The 23,370-nt window shown below is 38.5% G+C and overlaps 1 long non-coding RNA gene across 1 annotated transcript; it reads left to right on the forward strand.

Moving 5' to 3' along the window:
* Positions 1-6,531: 6,531 nt before the first annotated feature.
* LOC131567377 (uncharacterized) lies at positions 6,532-14,028 on the forward strand. The gene is made up of 3 exons (XR_009275640.1): positions 6,532-6,653; positions 11,405-11,551; positions 13,078-14,028. It is a non-coding gene; the product is annotated as an uncharacterized LOC131567377 (long non-coding RNA).
* The last annotated feature ends 9,342 nt before the right edge of the window (positions 14,029-23,370 follow it).

Here is a 23,370-nt window from a genome sequence, read left to right on the forward strand (position 1 = left end):
TCCTGAGATGCAGGATCCCAGTTCTCTGCTGTAGCTCTTCTACACTCAGCTGTCTTGCAAAGTTTTTCCACCCACGTATGCCCAGCTGCTGGATAGACAGGAGCCATCTGCTTTACCCTCCAAGGGGCTGCACCTGACCTAGCCTTCATAAAGGGACATACTACAACTGTGAACAAAGGAGAAAAAAAAGAAATTAATGTCCAGTATGCAAATCTTTAATGATTTGATGATAACCTGCTCATGGTTTTTAGTAGAAAGGGAAATGCTAACACTAATAGATGCAGCACCAGTCTAAAATTAGTTTTTCTGAAGTATAACACAGACAAAAACAACACTGTTACTAACCATATCCAGATATATTTGACAGCAAGGAGGAATATGTTAGTCATAGCCTTTTTAAAGATCTGATAAAGGAAGAGGGGCCATAGAGCAGAAGCAATTAGATTTTACATTTTCTGAAGTTGACACAACACAAAATAAGATCTCTTCTTTAAATGCTAAAACAGTAAATACATAAATGTCTCAGATATCACCACTGTGGTACTGGAACAGAAAGTGATACCTGAATGAAATGTCTTAGAATAGCAGAAGACACCAAAACACTGGGAGAAGAAAACATTGGAAAGTTTTGAATATGGGTATAAGATGGTTATGTGAAAGTGAGGTTGATGGCTGTACACAGGCTAACCATGGTGGCTCCTCTGGTTCAGCATGAAGTATGAAGGATGAGAGCTCTACAAAGGCATAGAAAATCATGGTGCCAGAGTTTAACCCCAACCTGCCACCAAGCACTGAGCAGCCGCTCACTCACTCCCCAACCAGCAGGACTGGGGAGACAATAGGAAGGGGAAAAGCTGAACAACTTGTGGCTTAAGACAGTTTAATGCACAAAGCAAAAGCCATGCACACAAATAAAGCAAAACAAGGAATTCACTGCTTTCCATGGGCAGACAGCTATCCACCTATCCCCAGGAAAGCAGGGCTCCATTACATGGTACAGTTACTTGGGAAGACAAACGTCATCACTCCAAACACATCCCTGTGCTTCCTCTTCCCCCCCCCCCCCCATTTATATGCTAGGTGTGATGTCATATGTTCTGGAATGCTCCTTTGGTCAGTTTGAGTCACCTCTCCTGGATGTGGCTCCTCTCAACACCCCATACAGCCACAACTTCCTCATCAGCAGTGGGGAAACCCATGAAGGGCCTTGGCTCTAAGTTCTGCTCATTGATAACAAAATCATCTCTATTTTATCAATCCTGTGTCCAGCATGAATACAAAGCATAACCCCATACCATCCACTGTGAAGAAAATGAACCAAAACCAGCACACATGGCCATGAGAGATAAAGAAGAAGGACAAAAGGACCTGGGTCTCACATGGAATCAGCCGCAAGCATCTTGCCCTTGCCTTATGCAAACGTGTTATTATCAAGCTTAATGCCAGTGCTGAAATCCATAGCACAAACCAGTCTGTCAGGATTCTGCACAGGATTTTGCAGATATGATGCTAATAGGAAGTCTGTGTGCCTTCCCACTACATGATGACTTTTGGGATCAGGGTGGGTCTGGCATGACAAAAGCATGAGATGAGCTATGACTTGGTAAGGTTCTGCCTCTTGCATATCCTTTAGCTTTAGCTTGGGGAAGACTAAAAGGAAAATGCAGCATTACACAACAGCCAACATTGTATAACCCACCTGCATGACTGTCAAGACTGGGAAACCAGTGGGTTCAAATGGCAAAGATCCAAAGGAACAGCTAAAGGCCCTTAATTCGCCAGTCTTCTATGAATTACACAATTAACATTATGTTCCTACTAAAATAGTATCAAGCTAATTTACTCAATTTCACTAAGAAAATTTAAAAAAATCAAACAATTAAAATCATGCCACAGTGTAAAAGAATTAGGCATATCCATAGGCTTGAATTTTAAATCACCAAATCAGTATAACATGCATTCAGATTCATGACAAACCCTTCTTGAAACCTGACAATGGCAGCACCCTTTAAAAGCAGGTACATTTGCAAGATTATGCAAGTGACAGAATCCCTACATGAGGCTGGAGTATGCTTGGTTTTATGATATGAAGATAGGGCTCTCCACAGCCAGTCAAGATTTGGCAATAATATTGAATTAAACATGCCTTGTGCTTGGCTCACTGAGAAATTTCATTTCAGCAGAATTGGTATGTTCACTGATGACTGAAACCTTATTATTTTTGTTAAAATTATCCAGTATTTAACTTCATTTGCTTCAGTCGTGAGAGCTCATTCAGTCTTTCTTTTTGATTAGTTTGGGATATAAGGGCAGGCAAGAGCTCTGTCAGCTCTGGAGGAACAAACTGTGTGGGCTGAATCTTGTCAGATTCACTGATGTTATGCTGATCATGTTTAATATCTGTTCAGGGATGTAAAAACTTTTTTCCAGGACTGAAAATGTACTGGCTGTGCCCAGTACCTATGAAAGAGAGCTAATCTAAGGGCAACTGAGGGAATACTATTCATTTGTTAAAAATTCCTATTTTAAACAGATTCTAAAGTTAGCTCTAAGCAAAGACACTTTTCCCAGATTAATAAACCTCTCCTTTCTCAGAATACTGAGCAGATTTACGTAGAGCCCTAAAGTTAGTTCATAAAACGTGTTCAAACTGGCATGAGAAAATTTTACGATAGAAGAAATTTCACTATTTCTTAACCTATACAAAAATGTACTCAATATTTCTATTATGTATGGGAGCACAAACCAATGGATATGTTTGTTATTTACTGCCTCCTTCCTGTTAAAATATATATTTTAAATGCAGTCCTTCTTTATTCTCAAACTGCCAAAAGAGATGCCTCTTTTTAAACCTGTTCTTTAAACAAAATAAACCAAGAGGCTAGAAGAGTGTCATATAACAATTCATTCACAGCTCTGAATTTCCAAAAGATGTAAAAACAAAATGAGCCTGTGACTCGCATATACAGGTCCTTGAAAAAGTGAATATCTAAACCTGCTTTCTCCTTTTCATGTGCTTGCAGAGAACCTCTGCTGTTCCTCTTCCTGATCTTCTCACTGTCAGGTCTCCAGCTGCCAACCTCTCTCCTTTAGTTTCTTTGCCACTGTGGCACATGTGTATTGTGGGGGGATGGAATGTAAGAAAATAAAGATAGTGCAGAAGGCAATCTCTGAGGAGATTGCAGCTGCACTAATTACCAAAGATTAGGAGTAGGCCTGCCCTTAACAGGCCACAGCTGTGTCCAATGAGGATGAGTGCCATAAAAGAGTGGGTGAGGAAAGAGTTGGGGTTTGTTGGCTGTGCTGTGAATAAGGAGTCAGTGCTGTGAGGAGATGGCTGTGAGAACTCACCAAGAAGGTAAGGAACTTTTGCAATAAGATGACAACAGTGTAGCTCCTCTGCCATCACAGTTTCCTTACATCTGCCAAGGATCTTTCTTGGTTTCAGCCATCCCCTCAGCCCACCTGCTTAGTTGCCCACCCCAGCAGATGCCTGGGAGTGAGGGACTCAGAGCTGCTGATGGGCAGTCAGCCTCACTAACCTGCTATGAGACCTCCCAAGTCCTGCTGAACCTATCCTGCTGCCCAAGTCTTAATGAGAAAAGACTTCCTGGATGGGGCAGAAGGAAAGCTGAACCATGGATAAGGCATGAGAGCACAAAAGGTGTGACTTCCAACATCCTAAATGCTCCTTATGAGGCACAGGGTGCCCTTTTTGAGCTGCCCTCTATGGAATGCTGAATGTGTTCAGTAACTTTTGGGGTCAGAGATATACTGCAGCTAAAACTTCTGAGTTTGTTAGGATAACTCATTTAACAGAACTAGAATCCCAAGTGATTAGTTTTCTGTGGAAAATCTTCTACTGAAATATTCTGTGTCACATTCCTCCTATCCTTTAATCTATAGGCAGTGCCTTGAAAACTTATTTGGAGGTAATTTGAATTTAAAAGAGGAAATAAATCCACCCAAATCATCCCAACAGCAGCTGACTTCACTAATCAAGAAAGATTTTTACATAGCCAGGGATCTGTCATCAAAGACATGAGGAAACCTTCAGTGGAGTCACTCAGGACTTGGCAGGATATTATAAAGCATCTTTCATTCAAGCCCTGTCTAAAAGTCATTATTAAGCTAAGACTGTCAGAAAATGAGGATGACATTGGACAAGATTTGTGTGAACATATGAGGCTGTGGTCTTTCACAGAGCCTCAAACAATCCCAGCACTCGTACTCTGGGTCTCATATGGAGTATGAGATATCCCCTGTGGGCAACCCTAGAGGATGGGGCCTACTGCCCTCAGCTGTGCTAAGTCGTGCTTACTTTTTTATGGCACAAACTCTGTGTGCTGTGAGGTGGCAATGTGTCCTCTCACCCCTAATTTTCATACTCATCATACTGAGTTAATGAAATAAAGAGTTGCCTTAGTTGATGTTTTCTGTTTGCTTTTGATTGTGGACATTTTCTCTGTGGCAGACAGAACTGCCTTGGTTTCTAGAGTAAAATTTCAGAAATATCTCACTGAGTGGGATGATTTTAGCTTGATCTCCCACTGAAATGAAGCTTGTTTCATCACTCATTCCGCACATGTATGTACAAGCGGATTTCTAATCCATTGCTGAATTTCAATCAGATTTGACAAAGATTCTCTGAGTTTGGTGAAAACAAAGTGAGAAGATAAAGGGCTGTTAGTTCCCACTGCAAAAGAAGACAAATAAAATGACAATCTTATTTTTCTTGGGTAATCAGAGACTCAAAGAGCTAAGAGAGTGAAAGAGTGGAAGAAAGATATGTTGAAACCCAGGCTTTTTGTTTCCTCTGCCCAAGGAACAGCTTGTTCCTTTGTTAACTTCTATTCCTGAAGGCAGGAGCTCCATCATTCCTGCCACACCAACTATTACAATTCCAAGGTTTATAGGGAACACTGTACTTCCTGGTTTCCAAAAATTTCTTCTTATTTATTTTTATTTATTTTTAAATTTTTTTATGTGTAGTTGGAGAAATTATCTGTGGAGGATTCAAGAGCTGAAAGAAAGAGAATCTGTTAGTGCTTATGAACTGAAATGATGGGACTTGCTGAAGTTTTCCTGCCAACACCTTATATATCAGCAGTCACTGAGTGTGAATTATTGACAGTTTCTGCTCTACACTATGTTGTTCCCATCCATTGGCTCTGTAAATAGTGTGGCAGGTGACAAACTGCATGGTTCAATGCTCAGCTCTTACTGACCAAAGGGCTTCCAGGAAACACCAAGTTGCCCTGAGACCTTGCTGTGAGGCAAGTATGAATCATATTTGACAAAAAACCCTTCCCAAACCTTGATTAATAGAACAAATGTGATTTTTTTTTTTCTGCTTATCGTTCAGGGTAAGCCTTTGTGTCCTTGAATTAGGAAGGCCAATGTCATGCCAGCTGTATTGGCATGCTTTAAAATTCAGCCTTTAGCAGAGAATAATGATGAAACTTGGCTTTGTAGGAGAAAATCTGATTGAATTCCAAAGATGAAAATATACCCCCCCAAAATAGAAATAATGTTAGTAATTAGCTAAAAAAAATGAGATTCAATGACTTAATAGTACCATTCACAGTTTTAAGCTCTTTATAATTAAGAAAAAGTTTAGAAGAACAGATTATGAACTCTCCTGTTACGAATGGAGGTAGTTTGCTAGGGGTGTTCTGGCAGCAGAGTAATTCCCAAAATAGAGCACTGGATTCACTGCCAGCTAAAAGGAGCAAAACTTGCAGATGTTGCTAATGCAGACAAAAACCAGAACATATACATGTGACCAGATGCTGCAATTCTAAGAATTGCATCTGGCACAGAACATGTGGCTGTTTTAGCATGGCACCAAGAAGTGTTAATCAGTCTTTATGTACTATATCTTTCAGAAGGCAAGCATTTTAAATACATGTTTAAATTAAATATATAAGTAGTCCCAGTGGAATTATTCAGATGCACAGGGACATGTTTGAGCAACCTTCTGAATCAAAATCCTCAACAACCTGGTCTGAGTCAACTGACAAACAATAATCACTGCTTTTTTCTGGAGACAAAAGCTCTTTTATTTTTTCTTTTTATTTGCCTCACTCTATTTCCTTCAGATTTATTTCTTCTCTTGGGTTTTGGATTTCCTGCTTCCTATTGTTATTCTTCATCAAATATTTAATGTACAAGTGCTTTCCAAAACAGGGCAATCAATCCAGAGCAACATATTTCCAGTAATATATAATTAACTGAGTACTTTTGCTGTCATGCAATTGCTTTAGGATTTACAAAATTATTTTCTGCATGCATTTATGCTGATAAGCTAGAAAAGTAAATAAAATTTCATGCAAAAGCCTAAAGAGAGCAATAGATAGCTATGTGGCCTCACATTATGCATAACCACACTTTGGATTTTCAATTATATCCACAACATGATGAGGAGCTGTTGGGAAATTATCCACTTCACTACTTTCTTTTTCAGCTTCTTTCTTCAGCTCTGGATTTTCCCATCTGTCTTGCATTCATGAATTTTCTGTCTCAGGACTACCAGAGTTGGTGCAATGCAAAGCCTTGAGGGCATTGACTGGTCATGGAAAATAGCAGATGACAAAGATTCCTCAAATAAATGAGAAAGTACAATACACAGTTTCCTGCTTCTAGCAAAGGAGGTAAGAGATCTGTTGGTAAAATATTATAAAAAATTTTCTTTTATATATTCTTACTATATTTCCCTATTTATCCATCATTCCTTTCAACACTAAGACCGCTCACCCCTATCAGTGCAAAGGAAGCAACTGAAAAGTGTCATTTTTTCCCCATCACCATAAAGAACTGACTGGGAGACACGTTCAGAAGAGGCACTGTCTTCTTGTCCACTATTGGCCCTGCTTTCCTTACTCCCTGGCCTCTCTCCTGACTGCCCAGATCAACCATTCCCCCTTGTGCCAGCTCTGGCACTCTTCGCTCTTTTCCATGAGTCACTTTAACCTGCTCACGCAGCACTCAGCCAGCCAGAGTTGCTCTCTGGTTTTGCTTTCTGCTCCCAGGCAGGTCCATGGCAGCTCACAGACAGGCCTGGCAATCACCAGAGCCAGCCCAAAAGGAGAGGTGGGAATGTGTGGCCATGAGCAGGGTGGTTTCTGGGAGTGGGAAGTCATTCACTGAACATCATGCAATTCATTAACTTATCCACCAAGCTGTACGCTTAAGATGATGCAGTTTTACCAAAGAACTTTAACAAGAACCACTAGCAGTATCCATTTCTGATGTATGAAATTTCTGTATGTGGTCAAGGGATCATAGAGTGCCACATGTCCTAAGGAAGAGCACAAGAAATCCCACTTCCACATGTCATGGAAACAGTGCAGTGGAGAGATGGGGACTGGAAGGAAAAAAGCAAACATCGAAATGACTTGGAAATAGTTTACAGGCAAAATGGGGTCTAATTTTTTAAACTGTTGGTAGTGAGTTTTTTACCTAGCTCTAATGCTTTACCTCCAAGAACATTTTGAGGAATAGCTTTTATGTGTGAGGTGTTTTATGGATGAAAGTGCTAAATGTCCAGAAGGGAGGCCACTCTCACCAGTTGTTTTCTGGCATTCTGCAGTGTATATGCAAGGGAAAGCAATTACTTTAAACAGATATTATAGAAGTAATTTGATTGGAAAAAGAAAACACCCCTGAAAATGCTCAAAGACAAAGCTTCTTGTACAAAGGAAAAAAAAAGACAGTTCATTTAATCTCTCTGGTGCAGAGGGACACAGCAGCCCTTGTCATCTAAATAATATGCTTAAAATCTTCTAGGGGTGTGAGAGAACTCACCAGACACAGCAATGCAGTGAAATCCTTCTTCTGAGAACTAAAAAGCAGCAGATATGAGTTAGGGATTTCCTGATGCCTCTTGGAAGACAGCCCTTTCAAAGCTGAGCAGAGGGGTCATTAGGCTGCTTGCCCTGGGAGCAGGTCACCTAATTAAGCTCTATTGAGGAGAACAGAGTAATAGGCCTCTGAAGTAAAAGGTGCTTTTTCAGATAAAATCTAGCTATTGAAAACTTTGAGATTTACCTCTTTGTAGTCATTAACCTTCATCAGACCTAATTAAGGCCTGTGGGTAAAGCACAAGCAGTGAGAGATTTTATACCCATGTCATATTTTCTCAAGGGAGTCTAAGCACAATGTCCTCCACTCCTTTATTTTTGTGAAGTGGAAATTCTTTCATCCATTGGGTTTCTGCAAATAGTGGATAACATCAGAGAATACTCTCTCTGGAGTAACCTACATTTCTGCAGTTCACATGGAACATTAAGTACCAACACTTACTTTGGGAACCCTGATTATTGCTGCCATATAAGTCTGTTTACTGTGAGTGTTCTGTGTAAATCCTCCATCTGCGCTAAATATAGGAGCAAGTGTGAGAAGCTCCCTGCTTTAGAGACAGGAGGCACAGGCTCAAATACTTTGTTCAGCGTCTCAGCAAGCAGAGCACATCTCTATATCAATTTATTTGGATAACCATTGTCAATTCACCAATGGGTACTGAACTACTGACATGGTAGAGCCATGCATGACCTAAACATCAATTTTGCAGCAGTTTTCATACGCTTCCATTGTTTGATTGGGAAGGTGTTTAAAAAGAGACTTGATCCTTTAAGATTCACAACTGAGTCAAACATAGCTGAGGTGAAGCTAATGTGAGAGATTCATTGGGGAGCTCTGTTACAAGAAAAACCTGTGAGAGCTGTGACTGGTCTGTCTTTACAAAAATAGGGAAACATTTTTAAAGAATTATGCCATGTCACAAAAACTGTACAGACTGAAAAATGACACAGTATGGGATTTTTTTTTTTTTTTATTCCTGCAGTTCCTGTGTAGATTTCTCCAGTCCCTGGAGGTTTTACCATGTTCCAGTGATTCACTTAGAAATCCCTTGTTTGCAAGTGGCATGAGTTCAGTATCAAAACCTACGATGGTGATTTTCAAACTGTAGTATTTTTTGTCTGTAGGGAGACAATCAGATCCATGATATTGCTGGCAAGAATGCCTGGAAGCACAGAACTGGAACTGCTGCTGCTGGGACTGCTGCATTAGAGAGCCATCCTCTAGAGAGCCCAGCAGGCAGAAGCATCACCAGAAATTCAAGACAGGAGGACAGGAACAACTGCTGCTGTAGAAAAAGCCACTGCACAGGAGTTGCTATGCTCACCACCAGGAGCATAAATTAGTACAAACAGCAGCAGTTCCTTCAGCAGTAGCTCTAACTTCTCATTGAACAAGTGAGAGTCATTCTGTCACTTAAGGCCAGAAAGCAGAGTTGCTTTGAAACCCCTCTGAAATGGCAAGAAAAGCTCACATCTTTGCTGAAGATGTCAGTCTTTCAGAGCCTTCTTCCCCTGAGGTTCAGTGTAACCTCACTCAGTGCTTGCCAAACAAAACAGGGAGCTTTGTTCACTGAGTGGGAAGTTAGAAATGTTTCCAGGAGCACTGTCATCACTATCATCTTCACCTACAGGTTCAGAGATGACTCAGTGTGTCTGAGGATGCCACTTTAGGAAACCAAGCTGAGTGTGCTGCTTGTGCCAGAGCCAAGGCTGATGTCAGGCTTACTAAACAGGCGTAGCATTAGCCTTAGCAGCCATACATTAGTTTTAGGTGTTGGGGTTATTTGACTTCTTTAATTGAAGGGTAAGTGGGGCTGTAAATTATAGTTCTGTGGGTAAAGTCACTAAAAATTAGCTTAACCAGATCTGGTTGTGAATCAGTAATCATAAATTATGTAAGTATTTAAGTCAAATTATGTGAATGCATTATGGGAAAGTATTTGAATGATCATGCACTTTATTTTCAAAGACTGGTATGTAAAATCTCTGTAGTATCTTCAGGCTTCAGTGAGGGACATAAAAAAGCTACAGGTTTTCTTTGAATGCAATACTGTTTCCATTGATAACATGATACTATCTCAAACAGAGGAAAATTGGTTTCATTTCAGCTTAATTGACCTTATTTCTTTCATATATGTCTTCATCTTCATAAATATACCTGCTATTTCTAATAATCATTCATGATCATGTTAAAAAAAATTTAGAAACCAAGCACATTTTAAAATAAAACCTCCTTTTTCCTGATTGAATCTCAAATGCTATTGCTGACCTACAGACAGGCAAAATCAGCATGAACTGCTCCACTGGGGCAGCAGAAGAAATCTCCTGGGCAAGATTTGCTAATACCAGATTGGGTGGCATGGTACATTCCAAGTGTTTAAAAATAACAGTATGACATTACTGTATCAATGGTGGAAAATCAAAGGACCGCTGTCCTGGTTTGTAGGTCAGAAGTCTGGCATTCACTGCTATTTTAAGTGATAGTAAATTCTGCATGGTGACAGTATAATCAGGAAAAAGTTTCTAAAGAATGTTGGTCTATTGCACCAGTGACTGAAGAAGAATTTCAACTCCAGGGCTGCGTGTTCATTGCAGGGTGAATCTGTCCTACTTGCTATGTATTTATTCTGGCAAAAGAAAAAAATGCCCATGTAAATGTTCACAAGCAAGGTGGACATGAAAAGAGGTGCGCAGCAAGTGACTTGAGGAAAATCCAGTGAGTTGGAGCAAGATAGCACTACTTGTATCTAGTAACTATCACTTGACTCTGGGACCAAAGTGAGATGATCATGGAATTGGCTGCCAGAGTAATTATTCAATATTTATTACTGAATTTTAATACAAGTAAAATTAAAAAGCTTATAAAAGTAGGGGCCTGCTTTGTCAAGCATATCTGAATGAGCAGTTCATGCAGGTTTATGTTTTGTTGTCCTACATACATATCAAATCCCTTGGAATTTTCAAAGGTAGGGAAATCCATCACCCATCTTCAAAGATCTTAACCTAAACTTTAGAAGTCTTCTTTCCTTGTTGCCAGTATGGACAAATTTCTCTCATCAAGAGAGATTTCATGACCAGAATTTTGTGAACAAAATTAATTTCCTGTCAAAGTTTTGCTGTTAGTTAAATATAGAAATGGCAAACTAACTCTCTGAGTGGATCATTTTAAGTCTTCTAAGAGGATTAAAATATCTGATTCAGAGACACAGCCATTAGAGGGATGACTTTTCAGAATGAAGCAAAGCTCATCCCTGCTCTGATGCTTATCCTGAAACTTCTACACATATTAGAGTTTACTTTGAAGGTATGTTACCAGTGTGTTGGATCTGTATTTCACTAATACTGAGTGTGATTGCTTATACTTAAAGTGATTTTTACTTTATACATTAGGCATAAGAAGCTATAAATATATAAATAAGGAATGAGATTTTTTTTAGCTATGCTCGCTATTGGCTTAAGTTTACTGGGACTTTGGAAAGTCTTGCTTGATGCTCTGCTTTAGGATCAGACCTGGAAAATAACTGGACTTTTTCACATTCTAGATCTGAAGTTATAATGCCAAAAGGAAGTGTATTACTGCTGCTGTTCATACTGCATTGCTGTGTGGAGCTCAGAGCTGCCCCTCATGCCCAGCACAGTGCAAAACCTCAGCATGGAACGTCGCTCATCTAACAGTTCATCTTGTCCAGGTAAAAGATTATGTATCTAAGTAACATCTGTCATTTATGTGTTTTTTCCAGTAGGGATGGCCATCATTTTGCCCAAACACCTTGTTGATGCTACGTCAATTGCTAAAAAATGGGGTCAAGAACTTTATATTACTCCTAACTAGTAGCAAGCTAAATTAGCTGTTGAACTTCCAGTGTTATTTCAACTTCAGCAATGAACTGCAGCACATTGTCCTCCTGAACTGTGTGCTATGTCCTTCTGCAGAAAGATAGATAGTCATAAAAATAGCTTCATGTGGTTAAAAGCATCATTCCAGATTTTGTGAGACACAACCCAAGTACACCAGCATACCTGGGCTGTCTGTCTGCTACTTTTTCAATTTTTGCAAAAATTAAAGCAAGTGGGTAAAATCTAAATATGCAAGACAGAATTGGACACCCTTAGTCACCTGGGACTCAGTAACAAATTAGACTCTGATCCAAAACCAAGCACTGCTCCAGCAGTCTTAAAAAGCTCTTTGCTAAACTCCTATCAAACTAAGATAGAACTTTGTAAGCTCTGGCCTGGAGCACAACTTAAATTAAAATTGTGGCAGAATTTATGATTAAAAAATAAATGAGCGGTCACCTCTTTTGAATTATTTGGGAATGAATCATTACCTTCTTGGAAGTGACAGCTGGAAGAGTCTTCAGACTCTGCTCAGACCATGACACGCTCCTTATGGCTTTCCACAGAGATGTGACATTACAGTTTATCAGAGAATGAGTTGAATGTGGCAACTGTACTGCATGAACACAGGACACTGCTATTTTGTGTGGACAGCTGAAACGGGGAAATAATTCATGGTGCTGCAACTACACTGGGAGTATCTGACTCGCTTGGGATCAGTATTTCTTTTTCCTTATAGAAAATTATTTTCTTTCTCCTTTTACCTTAGAGAACCATGGTCTTGCCAAGGTGCAGGGTTCTTCAGCTGAAGATAATTAATCCAAGACTGGCTTGTCATGTGGTTTTCTCAAAAGCATTTAGCCTAACAAAAATAGACTTTAAGTGTTGAGGTGAATTTACCAAGCTACACCACTGCTTTTATATGCATTCATTCATAAATTCATTAAATCAGCTCTTTAAGTTACTAAGTTGCTTGCATGAACCTCAGTAATTTAGTTTATAAACACAGCATCCAACAAAGTTTAACAGCTACACTGAAAAAAAGGTGCAATCTTGTAGGGAGCCTCATGTTTTAAAATATCTGCTCTCTGTTTTGTGGACTGTTTTAGGATTGAAAAGCTGTTTTCAAGTCTGAAACAGCAGAAATTAATTTTGTGAATTTGTTTCTTAGAGGGCATAGATGGAAAGGAGATTAAGTTTTTTTCTCAAGTATGTCTTTTAGCCAGCCAAGGGTCAAGCTAAATGCTGTTAAGGCTTTCAAATTCTGAGGCATGTCTTGAGGCAGATGCTTAGGCTTCAGCCCTTGCAGATGAAGTTGGATTCTATAAAATGTGTGTCTGTGAGCATGCCTGTCACTCCTTGCTCTGCTTCTGTTCAGGACTTTTCAAGAGGAGATTCTCTAAATACTGAAGGAGGATGGAGAGAGTCCTTCCATCTCTGTCACTAACTTCCTGAATTACTGCTGCTTCCTCCAGTCAGACCCGGCCATGTGTGCTGGATGAACAGTGAAACAGATCCCTGACTGCTAAAAAACAGCCCCTGATGGCATTTTACTGATGGCCATACTGAGAGTCTGTCCTACTCCAGTGGGTGTCTGGTGAGGTGTATTGCAGAATGAATGCATGTGAATCTGCAATTTATATATAAAACATTTTGTTAACGCTTACTTTCCTAAGGTATATTAATCTTACTGTCTCCAGGTTTTTATGGTTCATGGCATGCACTAAAGAGTTTGCTCATATGAATAAGAAGCATTGAAAGCAGCTGAGTTATTGAAGGTTTTTCTCTTTTTACAACATCACTGTGCTAAACGGCCAGATGCATGTGATGCTCTGTTTATTTAACACACCCCTGTTTATTCCAGAAAAAAGCCAAGTCATCTCTTCTAAATTTGTAGTCTGATCTCCAACGTAATACAGGCCCCAACGTTTCTAAAGTTATTAGAGTTAAAATTTTAAACTCCTATAATATTAGGAAATTAGGTTCAGGTTAAATAACATAAAAATGTAGATCAATATTAAAAGCAAGAAAATGAGACTATTAAAAAGAGTGGAAGTAAAAATACTCATTCAATACCACTATCCTCAAAGGTCCTCCACTGCACTGAAATTTATATTTTGAATCTAAGAATAGGGTTCATGTGTACTATTTTCTTGGAAAACAAGAATAATTTTGACCAAAAAAACCCCAGAACTTCACAATGGCTAATTGCATTTCCATACCACATGTGATTACAAAGAGAGTAGTAGTGATAAGGGTATTCCTTTGACATGACTACCTCTTCCATCCCATTCCTTTCATTAATACTTCTTTAAACAGTTGGACACTCACAGGGTTTAATTTTACCAAACTCATTCTATCTATGTGCAGAATAGAAGTAGTGATTAATTTTTTGAAAGGCTTTGTTAAAGCTTTCACTGTTGAAAAATTAGGCAACAGGAATGATAACACAAAACAGATTGTTGCTGTTGTCTCTATAATGCTTTCTTTTTTACTGGATTTCATCAACTGATGAGTCTAAATACTACATAGATATTGGCACCTGTTGAGCTGAACATCAAATTTTTTTAAACTGAAGAATAAATATTGCTAGAATTGTTTTTGCCAATAATTACCTTGTTAAGATATATATTTTTCTTCTGATCAGTCATCAGATACACAGAAATTTTTATATGCTTTTTCTGTTATTGTTTTTTTAACATTGCATTAGTAGAATTTTTGCAGCAAGCAATGGAAGGCACCAGGGAAGAGGGCTCACCACCCCTTTCAGAGGTGATCAGTTCTCCCAGGCCTTCCTTGGGAACAGTACTGGCATGGTGGTTTTTCACCCCAAATTACCATGCACAACTAGAAATGGGAAAAATAGGAATCATGGCTGTAGCAAATCACTAAGCACCAGAGCCACAGACACAGTGAGTAGAAGACAATTCCCCAGATGCCCTTCCCATCCAATTTTCTGTGCCTTTGGCACTATCTGTAAATACTTATGCTGAATCTCATGACCTAAATACAGAAGGGGTATCTTTACTTTTTAATCACCTCACTGTAGAAGGAAGACGTGTTTGAAAGCAGCACAATCTAGTGCCAGGAATAAGAAATTTTAGGAACCGATCTTGCTTCTTGGAGTCAATGACACAATTAATGTCCTGCTCTTAAACCACTGAATATTGTAGCCATAAGGAAACAAAGAGAGAGAGGAACCAGAGCAACTCTGTATTAGACAGTGTTTCCAAGCTATATGGATTTAGTACACAGGCATAAATACTCAGAGCAAGACAGGGCAGAGCAGGGAAAGTTACTTCAAAAAAAGCTTCTTCAATTTCTCATTCAGTTTTCAGGCCGAAGGCAACTAAACAGACCCTATCTGTTTGGCACAGGCCACACTAAAGAAGATACAGGCTAGCAAGCAAAGTGCAAGTCTAAGTTTTGTGAGAGGTTTATATTCAGTTTGCCAAGCCACAGAGCAACCCCTTACAGTACATTGTTACTATTACATCCCATGAACCAGAGCTCACACGGGCACGTCTACTTGCTCTACTTGCTATGCCATTACACCTCTATTTCCTACACTTATTTTCAACATGAAGCATGAAAATATAATTCCAAAAGAAAAGCAGAATAGATGCCTATTTGGTTTCCTAACCCTGTCTCTTCCCTCCTCTCTATATTTAAGACCTTATGTAATAAATTCATTGACATATCTGCAGGATTTTGCCTCTAGTTATGTTTGTGCCACTCACAGGATATCACAGGTATCCCACCTTTGGTAACAATCTTCAGGAATAACACTACCCTGGGCCCCCTATGGCATTCTGTGACCCTTTAGTACCACACTTGCAAGCACACTTTATTCCTTTCTGTGCTAACCCCGATGTCAGGTGTCTGCTGTCTCTCCGTTTAGCGTGCATAAAAGCAGCAATGGTTTTGATCCACCCTTTGATCCTTTGAGTTTTACTTTGCTTTAATCAAAGGCTGAAAAGCCATTCTAGCAAGACTGCATGAGAGCAGGTGTCCAGGAGAAATACAAGTGTACCGTGTGGTCTCTGTGTTCAGCAGTATCAAAATAGCGTCTCTCTCCATAAAGATAAGTTTGAAGAAAAAAAGGATAACAGATAGGCCCTTTTTATGTAAAACAGGGACACCCATAATGTTTCTCTAATCACAGAAAGGTAATGTGGATACCTATGGCATAGATATTCTCATTCTGCTCCAGGTAATCATTTAGAAAAATTAAAACCATCTCACATAAGTATGTGAAGATTACTAAAATGGAAGGCAACAGTGCAAAGATAGAAATAGAAGTAAAATAAAATTATTTTTAAATACACCCTCTATGCAAGATGTCAAGTCCTAGTCAGATTATAAAGGGGATTAAGTAACTTCAAAGGAAAATTAATACATAAAGTTGATTCTTAATATCAGAACCTGGTCTGCCTGAGCACAAATGCTAGAATTCCTTTAGATCTCAAAAATGGTAATTTCTTTCTGCCCTCTAACAGAAAATTGCCTTGCTGGGTGAAGTGCCCATGGACAAAGGGCCATCTCATCAGTTTTACCTGGCTAAAGCTTCTGTGTTTCTTTACAGGACAGAAAATAAAAGGAAGGTAGATGATGGCATATGATAAACTGTCATCATTTTGCTGGAGATATTCAGTAATTCTCCTGTGGCTATTTCTAGTCATGCTGAAATTTAGAAAGATTTACCAACCTTCTGATATTGCCTTCCCTGTGGCGACAAAACCCAACTTCCTTACACATCTCAAAATTTTTCTAAAGCAGTGAATAAAAATGCAATAAAAACTGAATGTTCAGAATTTTTACAGCATATTTTTGTCTCTCCAATTATCTCATTTTTATACTGAATCTTGGGCATTTTGTGTTGCAGCAGGTTTGTGCACAATCCTGAACTAAGTTGCAGGTGACCTTATTCTTTGCCAGAATTCAGACTTTTGGGTCACCTATAGAACTTAACTGCCCCATGAAAATTGTGCAGGTTTTAATTGAAATTGGTTTTGGAGCCCCAGACTAAGGACATAATGTAGGGCTCAAGAAATCTAAATATTAAATAGTGCAAATAAAACCTAGATAATTTTAGTGGAGTTTTTTCTTCGAAAACAAAATAGTAACAAAAATGTCAAGCCCTCTTAGTCTTGTAGAAAATATCCTTAACTAACATAATCACAATTAAGAATAAAGTGATATTTTCCACAGTTCATTATTTAAACCAAAATTAACTGAGAGTTGTTTTTCTTATATCTGATTTTCCCCAGCCTCCAGGATTTTTTCAGAGGTTCCTGAATTTAGAGCAACTGAAATAACTATTCACTGGGTCACTACAGGTTTTCTAGTGTCAATTTCTAATGTGAGTCTCCTATTAGCTTTTGTTGGGATTTTGTATCAGCCAGATAAATATTTTTAAACATAAGCATTGTGGTAACAGCTGTGGGCGCCACTTGGGAGAGGATAATGAGGGCTGCTGCCCAGATCTCTGGGTTTAAGGGAGTATTAGATACAGACCTGCGTGTCCAGCATAAAGCAACACGAGGTTTCATGGATATTTTGCATCAACAGAAGAATGGCACGATTCAGGAATCACTGGTTCTTTTCTGGGCTCTGAGGAGAGCTGATCTACACTGGCCATAGTTTATTCTCTCTTGGTCCCTGTTTCCTTCCCCTGTCTTGTTCTTTATTTTCTTTCTTCATGTTGCTCATTGACATCCTCATTCCACACAACCAGTGTTGTCATCTCAATTTTTCTCCATACCTCCAGGATCCGACCTTCCATGTGTTGTTACATCTATACAGGTGCTGTATTTCCCTATTTAACTTTGCCAGCACCTCACAAAAATATCCCTCCTAAAGCCTTGTGAGAAGTCCTTGCCTTCCCAGACTAAATCTTGATGTTCTGCAATTCCAAACTAGGCATCCTACAGGATTTTATATCTAGTGTTCTTCCCACAGGAACAAAAGAAAGGAATCTTTCAGCCCAGATGACATTCTTTTTTTTAGTGTAGGAAACTGCTTCCGAAACCAGAAGAAACTTCAGACAAAAAAAAAAAAAATCAAATATTGTCTTCTCTAGATGTCCTTTAACTTCCAGACCAAATTTAAGCAGATACAATTTATAAGTTTATGCCCCTTTCCTTTGTGCCAGTATTCCACAGCCCATGTTAGCTGATTTACCTACAAATTTCAAGAATGTCCTCTTTTTTATTTTTACTAAACTAAATCATATATGCTCTAAACTAAATAAATTCTGCTCTTCTAATCCCCTTCCTCCAGCTAAAGTTTTCCATTACCCACTGATTTTAATTCTCCTGTTCTCCACCTGTTTGTGTCTGGATTCATCTCAATTAAACAGAATCACCCAGAATAGAACAAAATATTGCAGACATGGCCTTAGACATTAGCACTAATACTTTCTTTTCTGTACTAGAGATGCTACATCTTAAGTTTTCACATACATTTTTAAGGCTGTGCCTGTCAGACTGATGTCTCATATATTCCAGTAATAGATTTAGAATTCCTGTTGCTTTAGCCTCATCAATTTTTAAGAGTTGACAGGTTCCAAATTCATCAATGAAATTTGTGTTATTCATTGCTAAACCCACTTCCAGCCACAGTACTGAACTCTACTTTTGCCACTCCAGTTGTCAGCGATACTCTGAAGTGTACCCTGAATTATATTGTAACTCGTCTTGAATACTGTCAATGCCTCACAACTGCTTGTTATCACATTTAGCACAGTGCCACTTTTGGTGTCAAGGTCATTAATAAAAATATTTAATGAGTTCTGTCTCAAGGCTGATCTTTGAGGAGTTATCACTCTATAGCCAGATAAATGCTTTTTCAGCATATCCTAGAGCTCTTTCTCTGTTTTTTTCCTTACTAATCTTATCATTCTTCTATAAAAATTGCATCTTCTACAGTTAAACTAAAGCTGCCTACATGACACTAGAGTGAAGAAAAGACAAAGAATATGCAGTATCTCTTGTCTGTAAAATAAATTCCCTAACAAAGAAGGGTCTGAAGCCAGTATGGTGTGAGACATTTTCAGCAGAATCAAGTAATATTTTATCACATTTTTACTTACTTTATGCTTCTAGCTATTTTCCCCACAAACATTTCTGCAAAGTCATACCATGCCTAGGAGGCCAAACACATGGACTCTGTTATAATGCCCATCCTCCCCAAGATCTCTCAAATATTTTTATTGTGCTTGTTGCCATTTTGTCGGATGGTCCAAACCCACAATAATTCTGTTCAAACCCCTTGCTATGAACCTTTCAAACACATGTGTCAGGCCATTCTGTATTCTGCAACCCATGGTGTATCCAACCACTGTGGCTCATGCACCCTGTGCTCTTTGCAAACTGTTTCCAGGTGAGATGAACTTATCTGAAGTTCTAAACTATCACCTCTTTTGCACTTCCTGACTTCATCCCTGTACTAAACACCCTATCCTTCTTACAGAGGCTTATATCTATTAGCTAGCTCTGCTGACGTTCAAAATCAACAGACACTAATTCACCTGCTGCACCAAATATTCAGCACATCTGCAAAAAAGGATACAATAAGATCTGAAGAAGGGAATAACCCCAGCTGGCAATCATTTCCACACAGAAGGAGAGAGAATCCCACTCCCAAGGGCAGATATATTAATTATTTAACTTCTCCTCAACCCAAGATTCTCAGTCCAAGGTTCTGTGTGCCCCCACATGGCCCAGCTCTCCTGCTAGTCTTGCCTGTTGTTGTTCTCTCATGCACACTGGCTCCAGGGCTCCAAACAAGTTAGGTACACCCAGTCCACCACTAATTTGCTGTGCATAGGAATGGCTTGCGAGGATGTTTCAATGCAAGTGGCAGACAGGCTAGCAGCACTGCAGCTGGGAAGGATGTGGGTTTCAGCTCTGGCCCTCTAGGGTGGCTTCTCCATCTGGCACTTAAGAGAAACCAGATGAAACTGAGGACAAGAAGATGCTTTGAAAAGTAAGTTCAAGGCAGCAGGATGCGTCTTCCACGTGTGATTTAAGGAGACACCAATGCTATCATGTTAATTTGGGGCCAGGACACACACCAGAGCCACAACCTGCTGAGCACCCATGCCAACTGATTTGTAATCCAGCCCATGCCAGCTGGCTCTCCAAGAAGGGAGCAGGGCTGGGATGTGCTGCAAGTCTGACAGCTGAACTGGCAAGCAGTTGGCACTGGCCATGCTCAAAAGGAGATTTCCTCTGAGAGAAGCTCAAGCCTCCCTCCCTGCACAGCCAACAGAGGAACATCTCACACCTCTGGACACCTTTAAAACCACAAATTGAGTCAAAATACTGCTGATGTCTTGGTCATTGTGAAGCAGTACAGCAGGCTCTGACTACAGATGATTTGTTCAAAGTCAAGTAGGAAACCTGTTGGCACAAAAAAGGAAAAAAAGCTCAGTTTTTCCAAATTTCAGAGATAATTTCAGCCATATTTTATCACGCTTTAAAAGAAAAATTAAAGCTTTACAGTTCAAAATGGATGAACTATTCATAGCAAATAATGTAGCCATCAAACAGAGACTTTTAGTCACTTGATGTATTATCGATGAATAGACTGATTTTTATGAATATGCTCATTAGCTGTAATTGTTTAACAAATGATTTATCTGAAAAAGTTTCATCCCCTGAGTTGTCTTTGATCTACTTGCTTTTTGATTATTCAGTAGATGTGGTACATTATTACTTTGCTCCCTCATAGAATAAGTGAAATATTAACAGTATCTGTGAACACTTGCAGCATGAATATTCATTTGTGAATGCACATGTTATATGACTTGTCATTAAAGGCATCCATTATCGCCCTATGAAGAGTACTTTGACTCTTTTAAAAAATAAATGTAATTTATTGTGGCATCTATTAATTATCAAGGTTACTCTAAAATACAACTAAGTAATTACCTTTAAATGTTAATTCATCCCTTGCTGCAAATATTTTTTCTTTTACATACAACTTTTAAATGCTGCTGTAAACAGAGAAATGGACTTAACTCTTGCACTACCAAGCATGGGTTATTTTCAGAGAATGAGCATGTCTACACCGGTACCCATCATACTATAACAATTTGCATTCACACATACACTATGTGTCGCTGAAATAATTTACACTGTAAGAGGCTGAGAAAAGTTAAGGCATCCAAAAGTTAAAGACAAAAAAAAAAAGGAGAGAAGGGAAGAAATATAAGACATTCACAAGAAAAACTAAATTCCTCAAAAAACAACAAAAATGCCGTAAAGTATACAAATTGAAGCGCTGTGGTACAGTTAAAAACTTGACAGAATGTAACGATAAATGACTCAAGAGAGGAGGACATTGAAGATGGAAATTCTGCTTGCAATTTGAACATATTAAAGGAAACCTGATTTGTGTAAAGGGCTGGCAATAATTTATTTGCTTACACTGGAAAATTTTATACATTGTTTTGAAATTAATTCTCTTTATCCAGAAATAGCACTCTGAGTGCTACTGCTGTGCTGTTGCACTAGCTTCTCATATGTAAAATCAATATCTGCTAAATATGGCATACCAAGTGAGGTAGTGACAAATAATGGACCACAATATGATTTGTTAGGACTTCTTCTGATGTTCTGCTAAAGAATAAGGTTTTAAACACTCCAGTGTCTGGTGTACCCACAGTGAATTGCCCTTATAAAAGCTCTGCTGAATATTTTTAAAAACACAACTTCAAAAGCCTTAGAAAGAAATTCACATCCCTGCCTGATGACACAGAGTTTCAGGGAATGGTTGCAATAATTGCATAGAAATGTTTTCATACAGTTCAGTAGGAAGTTGACAATCTCTTAGGTTGTCACCACTGCTAATGAGAATACAGATATTTCTTATTAGCTGTGAGAAAATGAAGAACATTATGTTATGGAAGGTAAAGGAAGTTAAAGCTCTTTCATCCATAAAACACTAAATATAAAAAGATCAGCAAAACATGGGCGCAGAAGGCAATTGTCTCTCTAGAAGGTGTTACCTGTTTACTGCAGGAACTGAAAGTGTTCAGAATCTACCACTGGAGAACTACTCTTGGTACCTGGAAACAGAAAAACAAAAGCAAAGACAGTAAAACAGTGCATCAACTAAGGAATACAATGTGTTTAGAGCACTTAAAACTGCAGAAGTAAAAAGGGAAAGGTCCAAACAAGAATCTGGGATCTTTGTGGTGGTGGGTAGAGACGCAGCAATGAATGATAATTTGTTTTAACATGCAAAATGAAAACAGAGCAGACCCAGAGTGTGGAAGAAAATACAGACCAAAACAGAAATTTGTTTTTGAACAGCATTGCTATATTAGTGAGAAACAAAATAATTTTCCAAAAGGGACTAAACAAGAAAAAAATGAACTGATAAGAACAGCTGTGTATGTACTTTCAAGAAAGAAAAGTATTCAGGAACAATCAAGATCATTATAGTAGCATCACTAAGGATTTCTAGTGGAAGAATTAGGTCCAATAACTTGACTAGTACCTCGAATATAAATAGAGCATGTGTTAATTTCAAATTGGATGGCAGACACTAAGTCCAGTTACACATCAAAATTACTATTAAATACTGAAAAGAAAACAAAGTCATGTGGAACACAGGTGGTAAATCCAACATTTTACATTGAAAAGCCTACTTCTAGTGGGAACACCTGAGATCTGGCAATTAAGTGAAATGAAATTCTGTCAGGTTATATAAATTGGCTCTGGTCTTCCTTTCCATGCCCCAACCTATGTAACTAAATTTGGTTTTAGTACTAATATCTTCAAAATTGTGCTGCTTATGATGGTTAGCATACCAAAGGTAAGGCAAGCTATTCAAATGCTTCACAGCAAATTATTCTTTTCTTGTTCTTCTGTCCTAATATAGATGTTACAAATTTCTAAAATATAGCTAAAGCTATGCTGGCTATGCTTATCTTTTTATGGATATATTATTCATACAACACAGATTGAAGACAAATTGCCTCAATAAATTGTGTTATTTGATGCAACCACGGTAATAATGTTCTTCTTGTTGTGTTGGCATCATTGGAAAGATATTTCATTGTTGTAACGCCATAGAGATTTTTATTTTTCATTCAGTTTAGCACCATGCAGTTTATTGCTTTTAGCTGATCTTTTGATTTTTATTTTCATACCACCAGATATTCCATTTAAAAATCATAATCATATTACTTCCTTTATGTTGAATGAATTCTACCTTGTAAAAATCCCTAGTAGAATTTAATTGAATTCATTGTTTTCAGCAATTCATTCCACCCTGAATAAGAACAGACACGAATTTCTCCCTCTCTAAACAAGTGGTGAAAACACTCTATTCCTAAGTCTCACGTTATAAAAGAATTTTCTTAGATTCCCACTTGAAATACTGTACCACTGGTTCCCAGAATCTTCCTGGTATAAAAATTTTTAAGGCCTCTCAGGTTTAAGAAAAATTTCATCTGAAATCTGCCTGCTTTGTTAATTGATTAATTTTGTCCAAAATGGTGATGCAGTAGAAGAACTAAATGAGTAAAATTGGGAATTCCCTATATTTTGGCTAAATATCTTCAAAAATATTTATCTGTAGCCAGTGTGTTGAGTGTCTTCACTGATACTGTGTTTCTGTGTGGATAGAGTTCAATGAACAGGATTCAAAAATGAAA

The sequence above is a fragment of the Ammospiza caudacuta genome, chromosome 1, assembly GCF_027887145.1.
Source record: "Ammospiza caudacuta isolate bAmmCau1 chromosome 1, bAmmCau1.pri, whole genome shotgun sequence".
NCBI lineage: Eukaryota > Metazoa > Chordata > Aves > Passeriformes > Passerellidae > Ammospiza > Ammospiza caudacuta.